The sequence below is a fragment of the Peromyscus maniculatus genome, chromosome 17 (genome assembly GCF_049852395.1).
Source record: "Peromyscus maniculatus bairdii isolate BWxNUB_F1_BW_parent chromosome 17, HU_Pman_BW_mat_3.1, whole genome shotgun sequence".
NCBI classification, from domain to species: domain Eukaryota; kingdom Metazoa; phylum Chordata; class Mammalia; order Rodentia; family Cricetidae; genus Peromyscus; species Peromyscus maniculatus.
Genome location: NC_134868.1, coordinates 11,192,098 through 11,206,198, shown reverse-complemented (window position 1 = coordinate 11,206,198; position 14,101 = coordinate 11,192,098). Strand labels below are relative to the sequence as shown.

Below are 14,101 nucleotides of genomic sequence, written 5' to 3'. Positions count from 1 at the left end.
TAGACTCATAATTGTTTTCATTCTAACTCATTTCATATACTATAATATATCATAGGAACATGAACATAGTAGATGTAAGCATATTTTGTTTGCATGTTATACGCAATTAACTTAATATCTACACTGAATTATCAATCTATATAAATTATGCAAAAGTCTGTCTAACTTTGATGTAGTGATACTTCATGTGTGGTAAATGTCCTCACGAAAAGCAAATCACACTAAATATGTGAAAAGTTAGATACTTTTAGTAAGGTTGTGAGGAAAATGATTTCTGAGAAGATATCTTTTAAAATAAAATCTAAAAAAAGGACACAGGTTTAAAAATAGGGGAAACAAATTTCTCCTGGATAACAGGAAGTCATGCGTTACTAGAATGAATTTTTTTTAAAAACAAACAAGTTAGGGTATTATTTCCAAGGAAGGCTAGTTCAGGACATTTAAGATGATTGATTCCAATCTAGAGAGTGACATGAAAGACATTCTTGAGAGGAGTTTCCAGTTTTCACACTCTGCATCAAGAATAATGACTGATACTTAGGATAGATAAATTATATGATTAGGATATGAACAAATGTTAGAAGAGATATAATTGGGTATAATCCTCTTAGCCCTGGGAATCTTAATGTCTCACTAACACGTTGCTCCTTGCTTTTGTGAAAATGCTTTTACTTATGTGCCAGGACCACAAACTCAAAAAGAAACTTCTAGTTGGAAGTGTGATCTCAGGACCTAGACCCACATGCACACAGATGCCTAAAATCACCCCGCAGTAGTAGCTCATCATGTCTTCTAAGAACCATGTTGTAAATCATCATTTCTGCCTCTTCCTGATGTCTCCTTCACACATATTTGCACACTCTTCTGCTATCCATGAATCTGAGGCAATGAATTTTAATTGCTCATCTTAAACATATTTTGCGGGGGATTGAGTGGTTAGAATAGAATGAAGAGTTAATATCAGATTGGTGTTTGAGCTTCATGTTGGAAATAGACTTACACATTTCATAATTTAGAACTTGGGGGACTTTTCTTATTAATCTATAGCAGTGCAATTTTCTAGAACAGGAAGTGTCTGCCTGAGTATCAAAGACAGGATCCTCTGAAGGTTGTGAGAAGCTTTATTTCCTTTAGATAATCTGAGTTCTTCTTTCAGCATGTCCATTTCCCATCTTTCTCCTATGTTTTCACGAAACACATCATATTGGTGCATGTTTGTGTGTATGTGCACATGTGGTGTGTGTGTGTGTGTGTGTGTGTGTGTGTGTGTGTGTGTATGGGGTGGCAGTGAAAATTGCATCTGAATAAGTAGGTATGGAGTAGAATGTTGACTCATTCACTCACTTGTCCTATGTCAAGGAGTCATGTACCTGCATCATGTGGCAGATTTGTTTTCAGTCAAAGGGGGGAAATTTTTGTGAGGTCTTATATCTAATGAGAACCACAGGCAACTAATGACTACTTGAAGAATGAAGATTAGCCTTTCTTAGGAATAAATCCTATTAATGATTTTATAATTCAGAGTGGTCAGCCAGGAAATCATACACATTTAAATAACAAAAAGAGACTCAGCAGGTTTTATTTTCATTTATATATATTTGTGCAGGCATGCAAGCACACACATAACCAAAGAAAAAGAAGCTATCAACCTAGGAGTCAGAGAGAATGAGAGCATCAAGGAAGCATAGTGGAGAGGGACAGGAAGTAGGAAGGGAAGATGAAAATGATGTAACTCTATTTAAAGTAAAAGCATTTTTTAGCCAAGTGTTGGTGGGACATGCCTTTATTCCCAGAACTCTATAGGCAGATCTCTGAGTCTGAGGCCAGCCTTGTCTACAGAGTGAGTTCCAGGACAGCCAAAAGTACATAGAGAAACCCTGTCTCAAAACAAAACAAAACAAAAAAGCATATTTTAAAAATACTGACTCCAATTCTCAATGGCTTCTCATCTCATGAGCCCCTCCCAAGAATAATGTTTGGTGTCATGGTTAAATAACAAATGGAAAGTAAAAAAATGCAGCCTGTTATCAAGATTATGGCAACATTTTTCTAACTACATTAAAATCTGCAATATTTTGCTTGTAACATATAATTTAAAATTTGGGGGGCTTAAGTCAGGCTAATAGTGCAACCACATTTTTAATGGACAACCTATTTTATCTACCCATTTATGTGAGGATGACCTAGAAATGAGAATTTCAGTGAACTTTTATATCCAAATGTTCTCTCCAGGCTATTTAATCTCCTTTAATTGTTTATTTTCACTGATAAAAATAACTTAGCTGCTGTATATTTAAGACTTTATATAAAGTGTTACTATCCTGAAACTGATTTTTCCAATTTATTCTTGAATCTTCTTGGTTTATATATTACCATAATAATTTTGGTTTAAGGCTATCATATTTCAAAGATAAATATGTTAGGACTTTGATTAGAATCATTTAAAATTATCAATTTGGAAAGATGCAGCCTATTTTCTAAAGTTATTGCATTTTCTTAATTATGACTGTGATATATTACCAGGGTTCTTGATGCCTTCCAGATTACAAGTATTTTTGTCTGTAACTTGCCATTAGCTTCCTATGTATACATTTATTAAACATATCTTAAACAACGCCATTGATCCTTTTTAAAATCCTCCTTTATTCATATCATAGGCATTTTTGTTTATTTTTTATATATAGTCAATATCTCTTTAAATCTTGACTATATAAACATTTTATAGTTGTCTCATAAACTAATACATGGCATGGCTTTTGAAGCATGAAACTCCATCATTTGTAATTACTTTTTCTAAGTTCATCCTTGCTGATATTGACTTGTGTCTTCATGAGTTTAGTCATCATAACATGAATTTTTTAAAATCTTGGGAACACTCAGGGAGTCATGTTGGGAATTCTTGTGAGTTTAAATTTGTCAGAGTGAATCACGTGTTCACCATGGAACTCAGAATGTTTTAATTTATTCTCCTAGTTTGGGGTTGCCTGAAAGCAAGCAGTAGATTTTGGTGGATGGGACTGGTAAGAATGTCTCCTTAGAAATATCAGGTGACTAAAACTGTTTTTCTCATTAAGAAATTTTTTTAAGAAAAGGGCTTATTTAAGCTTACAATGTCATATCACAGTCCACGATAGGAGGCAGTAAGGGCAGGAAGTCAAAGCTGCAACCTGGAAGCAAGAACTGAAGCATACTGCTTACTGGCTTGCTCCTCCATGGTTTGTTTAGTTTGCATTCTTGTTTTTTTCCTTTTATTGTAAATAGATTTGTTGTGGGATAATCTTTTTATGTTGTGAAGATGTGTCTCTGCCAGGGCACCTTCTGATTTGTTTTTTTTTTTTTTTAAAGAGAAGAACAGCCAATAGCTGGGCAGGAGAGGGTTGGTGGGCTTCCAGGCAGAGTTGGAAACACTGGGAAGAAAAGAGGCAGAATTCACCAGTGAGATGAGCAGGAAGTGGTACGCATGGTACTGAATAGAGATAATAAGCCACGTGGCAGAACGCAGATTAATATAATGGGTTAATTTAAGTTATAAGAGCTTATTGGGAACAAGCCTAAGCTAGGGGCTGATATCTGATCATATTGAATATTTCATTATGATGCAGTAATTTTGTATTTTAGTAGTGCTTCCAAAAATTTCATTATCTATAATACAATACTTTATGATATTTTGTATGTACTTAAACATTTCAAAACCTTTGATGTAAGTGGAGTAATTTTATTTAGTATTCAAGCCCAAAGGGGGCCAGGTTCTTCTAGCACCAGGTCTGAGGTTACAGTTTGCATCAATGTACTGTGTACAGCACTGTGTACTGTGTACTGTGAAGCCTGAAATGTGTCAGAATCAATTTGCATATGGCAAGGTGTACAATAACTTTGGTTAATGCATGCATTTAAATACACAGAATTTTTATGTGACTATAACTGTCTGGTTTTGATTAGTTAAAATTTAAAGTCAATGATTCTTGCTCTCCATAATTTAACCTGATTTCTACTTTGACCCTTTTAATCTTTAAACATATATCTGTGACAACAATGGTGCTTAGCAATGGTCATTTTTGGACTTTAAAACAGTCAAGTACAGGTGGAACACAAGATAATGTTCAGAAATACAACTGTATCTATTGATATTGCTTCATATATTTTACCATGTTAAAAATGATAGGAACATTAGCAAAGCAGAAATATGACTAATAAAGAAATCACATGGAAAGTTGATTAACATCATTAATCATGAAAGTAAAACTCAACTCCCAAATTAAATACTTTGACATATTATTTGGATGGCCAATAAAATAATGATATCATAATAATAATAAATATTAAATAATACTAGTAATTTGTAAATGGAGAGTTGAAGAAACTTCAACTCTTAACCACAAGTATACATTTAACAGAATTAGATATAATCATAAAATAACCTGGTACAAGTAGACCAACAACTTTTGTTTGAAATTTTCTTGTGTATTAAAAGTATCACATGCCATCAAACTACTGAAATGATGTAATTGTTGTCATACCACTATACATTAGAATAGTAGTCCATAAACAGAAAAGCCATCTGCTTGCAATTTAGAAAAACCTCAATGAGTTATTGCAATGGAAAAAAGTAGGAGTTCAAAGACTTATGATGTCTAATATTCCATTTATATAGAAAGCATGGAAATAGCCCAGTGGTCACCAAGTTCTAATGGGATTAACTACAAAACTTATGGACAGTGATCTCAGAAGGAACATTTGTTATGTATCTTGGTTGAGGTGGTATTCATATGTGTAATTGAAAATATTAATTCTTTCCATACCTAGTAGAAAAGTGTGAGGTGTATAAATTAGTACTTAACAAAGATGATTTTAATTGGAGCACATGACCATTTTTAAATGTAATTTCTGGGCTTGAATAGACTCATGTATATCAGCTGGGTATAATTTTGGATAAAGCTGCCACGGCCACTACTACATTAGATCTCAGTTTAAAAATTATATAAAATTCCTTTTTGTTGTCTTGCATTGTATCTATCTATCTATCTATCTATCTATCTATCTATCTATCTATCTATCTATCTATCTATCGTTTTTACATCTGAATTCAATTTCCTCTCCCTCCTCTCATCTCACCGACTCAGATCAACCCCTTCTCTTTTCTTTTCAGAAAAGGGCAGGCCCACCATGGATACCAGTCAGCCATGGTATATCAAGTTGTAGTGAGACTAGGTACCTCCTCTCCTATTGAGGCTGGATGAGAAAACCTTGTTGGAGGAAAAGGTCCCCAAAGCAAGCAATAGAATCAGAGATAGTCCCTCTTTCCCTCTGTTATGAATCCCACAGAAGATTAAGCTACACAACTGTAATATATATGCAGAGGGCCTAAGTCAGTCCCATACAGGCTCTCTGGTCATTGGTTCAATCTCTGTGAACCCCTATGAGCCAGGTTATTTGATCCTGTGGATTTACTTGTAGTGTCCCTGGCCCCTGTGGTTCCTATAATCTTTTCTCCCTTGTTAAAAGGGTTCCCCACGCTTTGCCTAATGGCCTAATGTTTGGCTGTGGGTCTCTGCATCTGTTTCCATCAGTTCCTAGGTGAAGCTTCTTTGATGACAATTGGGGTAGGCACCAATCTATGAGTACAGCAGAATAGCATTAGGAATCATTTCATTGACTACCCCCAGTCATATTTGGTTCTAACCTAGGTCTCTGGGCTATCTAGTCTCTGGTCCTGGCCCTCAAGGCAATGTCAGGAGTGGGATTCCTTTCTTGATATGGGTCACAAGATAAACCAGTCATTGGTTGGCCACAAGGACATTTATAATGCCCTATCAGACTATAAAATTAAAGGAATTAGAAAATGATTCTTTTAAATTAGTCAAATATCTAGAAATCAAGTCAGGTGAAAATTCTGGTGTATTGGTTCTTGTGAAAGCCATCCTTGATGGCCCTTCTGAGACTACAATAACATAGACATGCATATTTTCTGCCTGCTGTCTTTGACTCTTCCATTTTGTTTTTGAATCTTTGCAACAGTTGCATTATCTCAAATGCAGAACACTGGTGCACTTATTTGCTTTTAATTTATTGTAAGTTATGAATGAGAATGTGCATCTTTTTTTCAGATACATAGAATGCTATAAATTAACTCAGTTTCAGCTTATTTAAGTCAATTGAACAACTGATAAGTTACTGAAAACATCAAGTTTGTTATTTGAAATGTACAATTATCACAGGAAGGATAACCAGGTCTTTGGTGTATAGTAACACATGTGTATAACCAAAAATAAACCAAATATTTACAACTTGGACTAAAATATGCCAGTGCCCAGCTTTTCTAGAGAAAAGTAAAAAATACTTCAATTGACCTGTTCTAGGAGGAAGGTAGAGCCACATCGGAGAAAAAAAAAAAAGAAAAAGAAAAAGAAAGCAATTCCATAAAGGTCAGTATCCCAAATTAAATGAGTATAGCAGGGTAACTTACTGGAGCAAAGATGACTTATAGGCAGCTGTGGTTCCCCCAAACTCCCAACTTCCTGAACACCCACTGGGATCTCCTTTTATGTTGTTCTAAGTCTCTAGCAGGATTAATGCAAATCTTGGATCAGAAGATGGATTGTCTGTTGTTAAATCAGCTAAGTGCAGAGTATGCAAAATAAGACAAAGTGAAAGCATAATCTGACCTAGTAAACACTTTTCTCACTAAAGTTACAAAAGATCTGGTAAAGTAACTAAAGGAAGAAAAGCTTAACACTGACTCACAGTTTGATGTTACAGTCCATTCTACATGGAGAGGAAGTCATGGTGGCAGGAACTGAGCTAGCTGCTCAAGTTGTATCTGCAGTTAAAGAGCAGAGGGAAATGAACACTGGGACTCTATTCACCTTCTACCTTTGACCCCAGCCCATGGATGTTGCTGCCCAAAATAGAGATGGCTCTTCTCACCCAATTCATGCAAATCTAGAGAATTCTCCATAAACAAGGCCAGAGATTTGTGTCCTAGGTGGATCTAGATTCCATAAAATTGACAACATTTTTAACTCTCACATCTCTAAAAGTAAATATATATTCATGTCCTCTCTTGGTTTACTCTTGCCCGGAGTGCTGATGGCCTCCGAACACACGATCCAACTATAGGATGGATTTGCTGCAGTATGGTGTATAGAATGGATACATGGTAACTTTCTACAAGATATAGGTAGTCTCATTAAAACTTTCTACAAGATATAGGTAGTCTCATTAAAACTGTATACTTGTAAAAGTATATGTTTGTTAAATCATTGCCAATTCAACAATCAAATGTTTCATTATAAATTGTTTTGTGTGTGACACTTTGTTGGGAAATGTGGCAATACAAATAAAGATACAAAGGCAAGCTACAGATCTTCAGGAGATTAGCATAAATAAAGTAAACCTGGTATTTCTGCAATAAGATGGATAACAATTGTAAGCTAAAGAAAGATACACCTTAGGAAGGCTTACCTGGTGCTTGGAAGATGATCTATTTTTAAATAATGGGAAATAAATACTATTGTCATTCCAAAAATGAACATATGCAAGCAACATAAGTAAAAAAATAAGGTAAATTTTATCACAGTTGTCAGATCCAAGAAATATAGTAACAGCATGGTTCCTGGCACATTCAGATAATTACAACCTGTTTTTCTTCAAAACTTTTAACATCAACCAAAAATATCTAATTGTACTAGAAAAACAAATTTTCCTAGATTCTAAAACTTGATAATCATCTCAGGTTTCAAATAAACAAACTAAAGCTTTCTTATTCTTACTTGAAGTGACCTTGATTAACACCCACACTTCTCTTAAATGGTCATCCACCAGGACCAGCATTTCCCACTAGCTGAAAACTTCCAGGTACCATCACAAAACAATGGGATTTCTAAACAGAAAACATAATGTAAGATTTAGGTTTAAATGCCTGGCAGCTAAGAAACTAAGTTCTAGAAACTTAATATTAAGACTTCTAGTCAAGAAATATGAGCAAAGAAAAATAAGAAGTTGTGTAAATTTCTGTAATTTCCTTTGTTATTGACACCCATATGAAATTTATATTTACATATGTTATTAATAGCTTTCTCATAATTCACTCACCTTCAATATTCTCCTAAAATATGAAAGTAATATTGAACAAAGTATTTCAAATAGACATTTTATAAGTCAAACTCTCAAGCTAATCCTGTTCTAAATATAAACATGAAATGAAGGTGAGATGAATGACTATGCTTTGTTGTCTAGAAGAATGGTAAATAGTACTTCATAGACCTTACAGTCTATACACAAAGGATGCATTATACACTTGCCATCTTGTATATGGAGGTATTGGGAAATGAAATACCACCATGCCTGCTCCAACAGCCACTAGACTACCCGTTATCAAACAAACTGGGTTCATTTTCTGTCTTCCCAAGGGAGAACACACAGCATAAAGAAGCATCCCAGTGGTGAAACATACCTCCGAACTTAGTATTCAGAGCTTAGTTGGGTAATTTTAGACAGAATCAAGAAACAGAGAATTGCTATGCATTTGGGTATGGACAAAAATCATGACAGAAAAACACAGCCAATGAAAATGCAGAGTTGTGGAGGCTGGACCCAAAGGATACATCTACAAAACAACTCCCATACCTAAGTCTCAGGTAACATTGTGGAAGAAAGGTAGAAACAGTCAAGATAGAAAAAAAATGTTAGAAATAGGGTATGTCAAAAATATCTGTCGTACACACATTGTGCAAAAGCTCTGATTGGCAGGTTGACTGCTTCACCCAGATAGAGGATGCTTCTGCACTCATCATCCTAAGGAAATTTTAACTCTGCTGCTTTGTCAACTCTCTGAAGCCTTTTATCTTTATAGCACATATGGCTTCGCAACATGAAACTAGTAAACACAGTTCTGATCTAATTTAATACTTGCATTACAGTTACATTTTAAATATCATATCAGGAGGTCTATAAACAACTAGGATAGTATGAGGAGTAGCTTGGCAATGCTCACAATGCGTTACAGATGCCAGCACCATAAAACTCCATTTGCCTTTGCTTAAAAGTGTTGAGTATTGAATTTGCCTTCCCCTGGACTGTAATTAACAACATTTTGAACTGCTTACAAGATTCAATTGACTGACAATATTAATCACACATTCAGAAAGAAATTGGCCATTACATTTGATTTTTTTCTTATGTGTTCTCGGCAGCTAATCACTGATTAAAACTAAGGAAATGGCCCTTTTCACCATGCTCCATGCCCATTTATTTTCTTGGTATATTTAATCTTTAAAGATTTTTCCCCCTCATTTCATCAGATCTTGACTCTAAATGTCTGTAGACATGGAAGAAAACCAAGAAACAATATTTTTTTTGTCAAGAGGCACAGTTTTTCCAGATAATTAAATCCAGGAATGTTCAAAGAAAACACAGCGAGCAGCATAAATTATGTTCTATCGAGGGATATAGGTCGTTCCTCATGAATGGCTACTGACAAAACAATTTTGTGGAGAGCTTTGAAAAGTCATTAATAGTTTTGAAAGTTTTGAAAACTAGTACATTTTTGCAGAGGAAAGCAGTAAGGTTCAGTTTCACATTTTAAAGATGTACTCCAAATACTCACAGATATTTCATTTTTATTTTGACAGTACTTTTAAAAACACATGTAAGATTTCTGTGTAGACACTCTTATGAATGCAATGGGAGGTTTTTATTTTCCAGTGGCATTCACATAGATACCATTTCATGAGGCAAATAATGAAATGTAAATATCAAAAAAGAATAAATTTACAAGACAAAGACATTTGAAAGACTGGAGGAACTCCCCATTATACATGACCAGTTTATAGAACTGTACAGTGCCCATAGCAGCACAGGCAGACTCTACACTCAAGAAAGATGGAGACAGTTTCTGTTTTACTTGATTATTTTGCATTTTTCTTAGATTTGGAACATTTTGGATAATCAGTACTTGTTAATTAAGTAAGTAAGCACTAGTCATTTAGGTAGAATTCTCTAATTGGGTTTCATATGCTACCCATACTTGATAATTAGATAACAAAATTAAAACAGAAATTTAGAATATAATAAAGTGATTGCTAGTGTGTATTCCAGAAGCAGCTTTATTTTAGGTGAAAGTCTAGACTCTGTTAACCCATGTATGTAAAATGAAATTATCTCAGGTTGTCTAAAAAGTGAGGTTAAGGTAGATACCCATGTTACAAGATAAATGCAATATTAATGGTGCTTCAAATATAGAAAGTAGAATATCAGAACTTGTGGAAGCTAATGTTATTTGGGGCTTTTGTAATACTCTGGGGTTATAGATTGTGATGGCTTTGGGGTTAAGTCAATATACTGGTAGGTTATCTTTTTAGATACCTTAAAACATACACTTGCATTGATTCAGGAAATAAAAGACAGCACATCCTACAAGAAAGTAGTCTAATAGTAATCTTTGTTTATGCATCTCTGCCTACCTGCCCTCTATTGCCACCACTGCCCATCGTTTCTATGCTTATTCAGTATCAATGCTGCCAATCTTTCCCAGTTGTGGTAGTGACTCTTAGATACATAGTGACACACTAAACAACATGACTGTGAACTATCTGCAGTTTCTGGGCTTCTCTCTTTTTTTTTTTCATTCATGTCTTTTTATTTGTAAGTGTTCTCACACAACATAGGAATGCTTGTCATTTTTCTATTCATGGTTCTTATGAGATATGATGAGAACTTTATCATATTGGGCTGAGGAAGTTTTAATACTGTATGTGAAATATATCATCTCAATAAGACCCTTAATCTAAATTGTGTGAAAACCGAGACTATGTTTATAGTCACATCACAGTGGCCAAATTTTAACTTAGTTGCACATTCATAAATGCACTGAAAGATTGTTTAGTAAAAACTCTCCTTCCTTTATCTCCCAACTCCTTTCTCCTTCTTTCTCCCTTCAACCTTCCTTCTTTCCTTTCTCTGTTCATTCATTCATCCCTTCCCTCTCATCTATCAATTATTTTATCTCCCCACTTTCTCCAAAGTGTCACAGGTATTACTAAGCCAAATTAAATAATGAAACCTATTAAATTATATTATACTAGTCACAAATATTAACCCATAATTTCCACATTAGTCAGAACTTTTCAACTTTAGACATTATTAAAATGCAATGAGGATCATACCACAATAGTGAGTCCAGAAGAATGCATTAAATATTAGAGGTTAAGCATACCAACATTTCTTAAAAATTTTTTAAGAGAAATGCATGGGAAATGAATAGTAAGTTCTATCAGAAAGATGTGTGACCCTGTTTGAAATTATAGCGTATTTGATGTAGATATTGTCCTCTGTGCTCAAGATGATTCCAAAGAGACTGTTTCCTCTTAAAAGATGTTCTATGTAAATATTAACTGAACAAGGATTACAGCAATGGACATGCCAGAAAGGATGAGGGAAAATACAAGAGGTCTCGATCCTACACACAGAACTACAGATGACTAAAGAAAGTGGAGAGCTGAAGAAACAGTTTTCCTAAGGGAAGACTCCACAAATCTATTATTCAATACCAAACAGTCCGTCCTGGAAACATACTTACAAGTAGCAATATACAGACTGAGCATGTTGTACTTACATGTTTAGGAACACACACAGACATAAAACATGTGTTCATATTCATATACACATACACATATATGCATGTTACAATAATTAATGAAAAACATAACATGAATTTGAAAAGCAGCAAGGAGGGGGGTGTATGGAAGACTGTGGAATAAGAAAAAGGAAAATAGAAATTATATTAATGTCAAAAAGTAAAAGAAATAACATTTAAAAGTTCTGTTCATTTGAGCGACAAGATGCAATTAGATGAAGAATTTTTTTGCATATCCTCCTGAGGTCCCTTCTATTCTTTTCAGTTAGGCTACTGCTAGTGTGTGTGTGTGTGTGTGTGTGTGTGTGTGTGTGTGTGTGTGTGTGTGTGTGTGTGTTTGTCTGTGTCTGTCTGTCTGTGTATGTAGACCTAATCCTTGGATAGAGCAAGAAGAAATTATAGGATTATTTGCATCGGGAAAATTTATGATGGCATTCACGTAGAGAACATTTATATTTTCAAAACTGAACCTTTTGAGTTAAATTAAGAATATTGTTTTAAATAATAAAGTAAACTAAACATTAGACAAGTACCATTATTTGAAGCACTTATTTTATTTAGTGTCAAAATATAAAATAAAATTGAAACCTGGGGAGGTTCATCTATATTACTTCTTGTTGTTTGTTTTGTTCATAATTCATATATCTTAGTCCAAATTTCCACTCAAAATTTTATATGAAAAATGTTTTACTTTCAGATCTCCATTTCTATTATTTATGCTTGGACTTAATATTAAAATTGTATATTTATCCTTATTGATTTGTTCCTAAAATAATATAAGATTCAAAATTAAGCTTTTAAAATGGGATATTAAAGATTAATAATTATAATCTGGAGTTGCTGGTATCTACAGTAAGTTAAGTTCCTTGTTTTATATCTTGTTTAATTAATTATATTGGCTAGTTCAAAAGAGTCTTGCATGGGTGTGTAAGTCTAATTAATTAGTCAACACCATTATAAATAGATGTCTTTTACTGTTTTAAAGCTTTATTTAGTCTATAGATTTATCATGCTGATAGAGGCTATTTATTGGCATACAGGGTACCATTTTATATTCATTTATATTGTGTGTAATTTAAGAATCATTTAAAGTTTTCTATTGTGTGTAGTCTATTGTAATGAGAGCCATAAAAATGAACTACATTATATATGACCTATGTTATAACATTTTACAGTGGGTTATTTTTATTTTTAGAGCAGTTTAAGATCCACAGCAATTCTGGCCACAAGGTCCAGGTTTTCGGAACATTCCCTGCACTCCCATTCCCAGGCTCCCCCATCATCTCTGTTTATATTTGTTGCAACTGATGAAGCTACAATGCACAGATTTATAGTCTAAAACTTATAAATTTCATGAAGATCACGTTGTATACTATATATTTTATGGGCTTTTGAAGATATATAATGACTTGGATTTATCATTACACCATGACTCACAATGGCTTTCTAGCCCTAACAGTCTTCCGGTCCCTGCTTCTTGTTTATTCTTTCCTATCTGCTAAGCCTCTGGTAATCACTGATATTTTATGCCTCAAAGTGTTACTACTTTTTCAAACATCATATACTTGGAGTCATACAATATGTGATTTTTTTAAGATGGCTTTTTTACTTAATAACATTCATTTACCTTTTCTATGTCTTTTGTTACCCAATTAGCTCATTTCTTCTTAGTGTGATTTTTACTTGGATGTACCTTTGGGAAACAAACAATAACAAATGCTAATAATAACAGAGAGAGCAGGGAACCCTTATACAAGGATGGGGGGAATGGAAATTACTTCTATCACTTTACAAACACCGCACTGTCTTATCAGCCAGCTGTACCCCCTGGAGACATATCTGAAAGACTCCAAAACAATATTCCATAGAGGTAACTGCATATGCATTCTTATTCTTTTTTAATATTTTTATTTTATAATTAATTTAATTTTACATTTCAGCCATGGATTCACCTGTCCTCCCTCCTTCTTCCCCCCTCAGCCTTCCCCGCCCCAGTCACCCTCATTCTCACCTCCTCCAAGGCAAGGTCTCCCCTTGGGAGTCATCCCAGCCTGGTACATTTAGTTGAGGCAGGTCCAGTCCCTTCCTCCCTACACCAAGGCTGGGCAAAGTGTCTCAGCATAGATCCCTAGGTTCCAGAAAGCCAGCCCATGCACCAAGGACAGGTCCTGGTCCCACTGCCCGGAGGCCTCCTAAACAGTTCAAGCTAATCAACTGTCTCACTTATCCAGAGAGCCTGGTCCAGTTCCATGGGGGCTCTTCAGCCATTGGTTCACAGTTCATGTATTCTTATTCTAGTACTAGTCATAACAGTTGAGTTCTAGAATCAGCCCTGGTCCACATCAAGAAATTAGTGGGCAAGTAAAATGTGGCATCTATATCCAATAGAGTTTTACTCAGACATAAGGAAGAATTCACTTATGCTGTTGGCTGAGACAATGGATACAACTTGGTCATCATAGGAAGTAA

At 34.7% G+C, this 14,101-nt stretch overlaps 1 protein-coding gene across 4 annotated transcripts in view; it reads left to right on the top strand.

The window, feature by feature from the left end:
* Spock3 (SPARC (osteonectin), cwcv and kazal like domains proteoglycan 3) overlaps positions 1 to 14,101 on the top strand; it is a 349,999-nt gene that overhangs the window by 118,993 nt on the left and 216,905 nt on the right. The window lies entirely within an intron of this gene.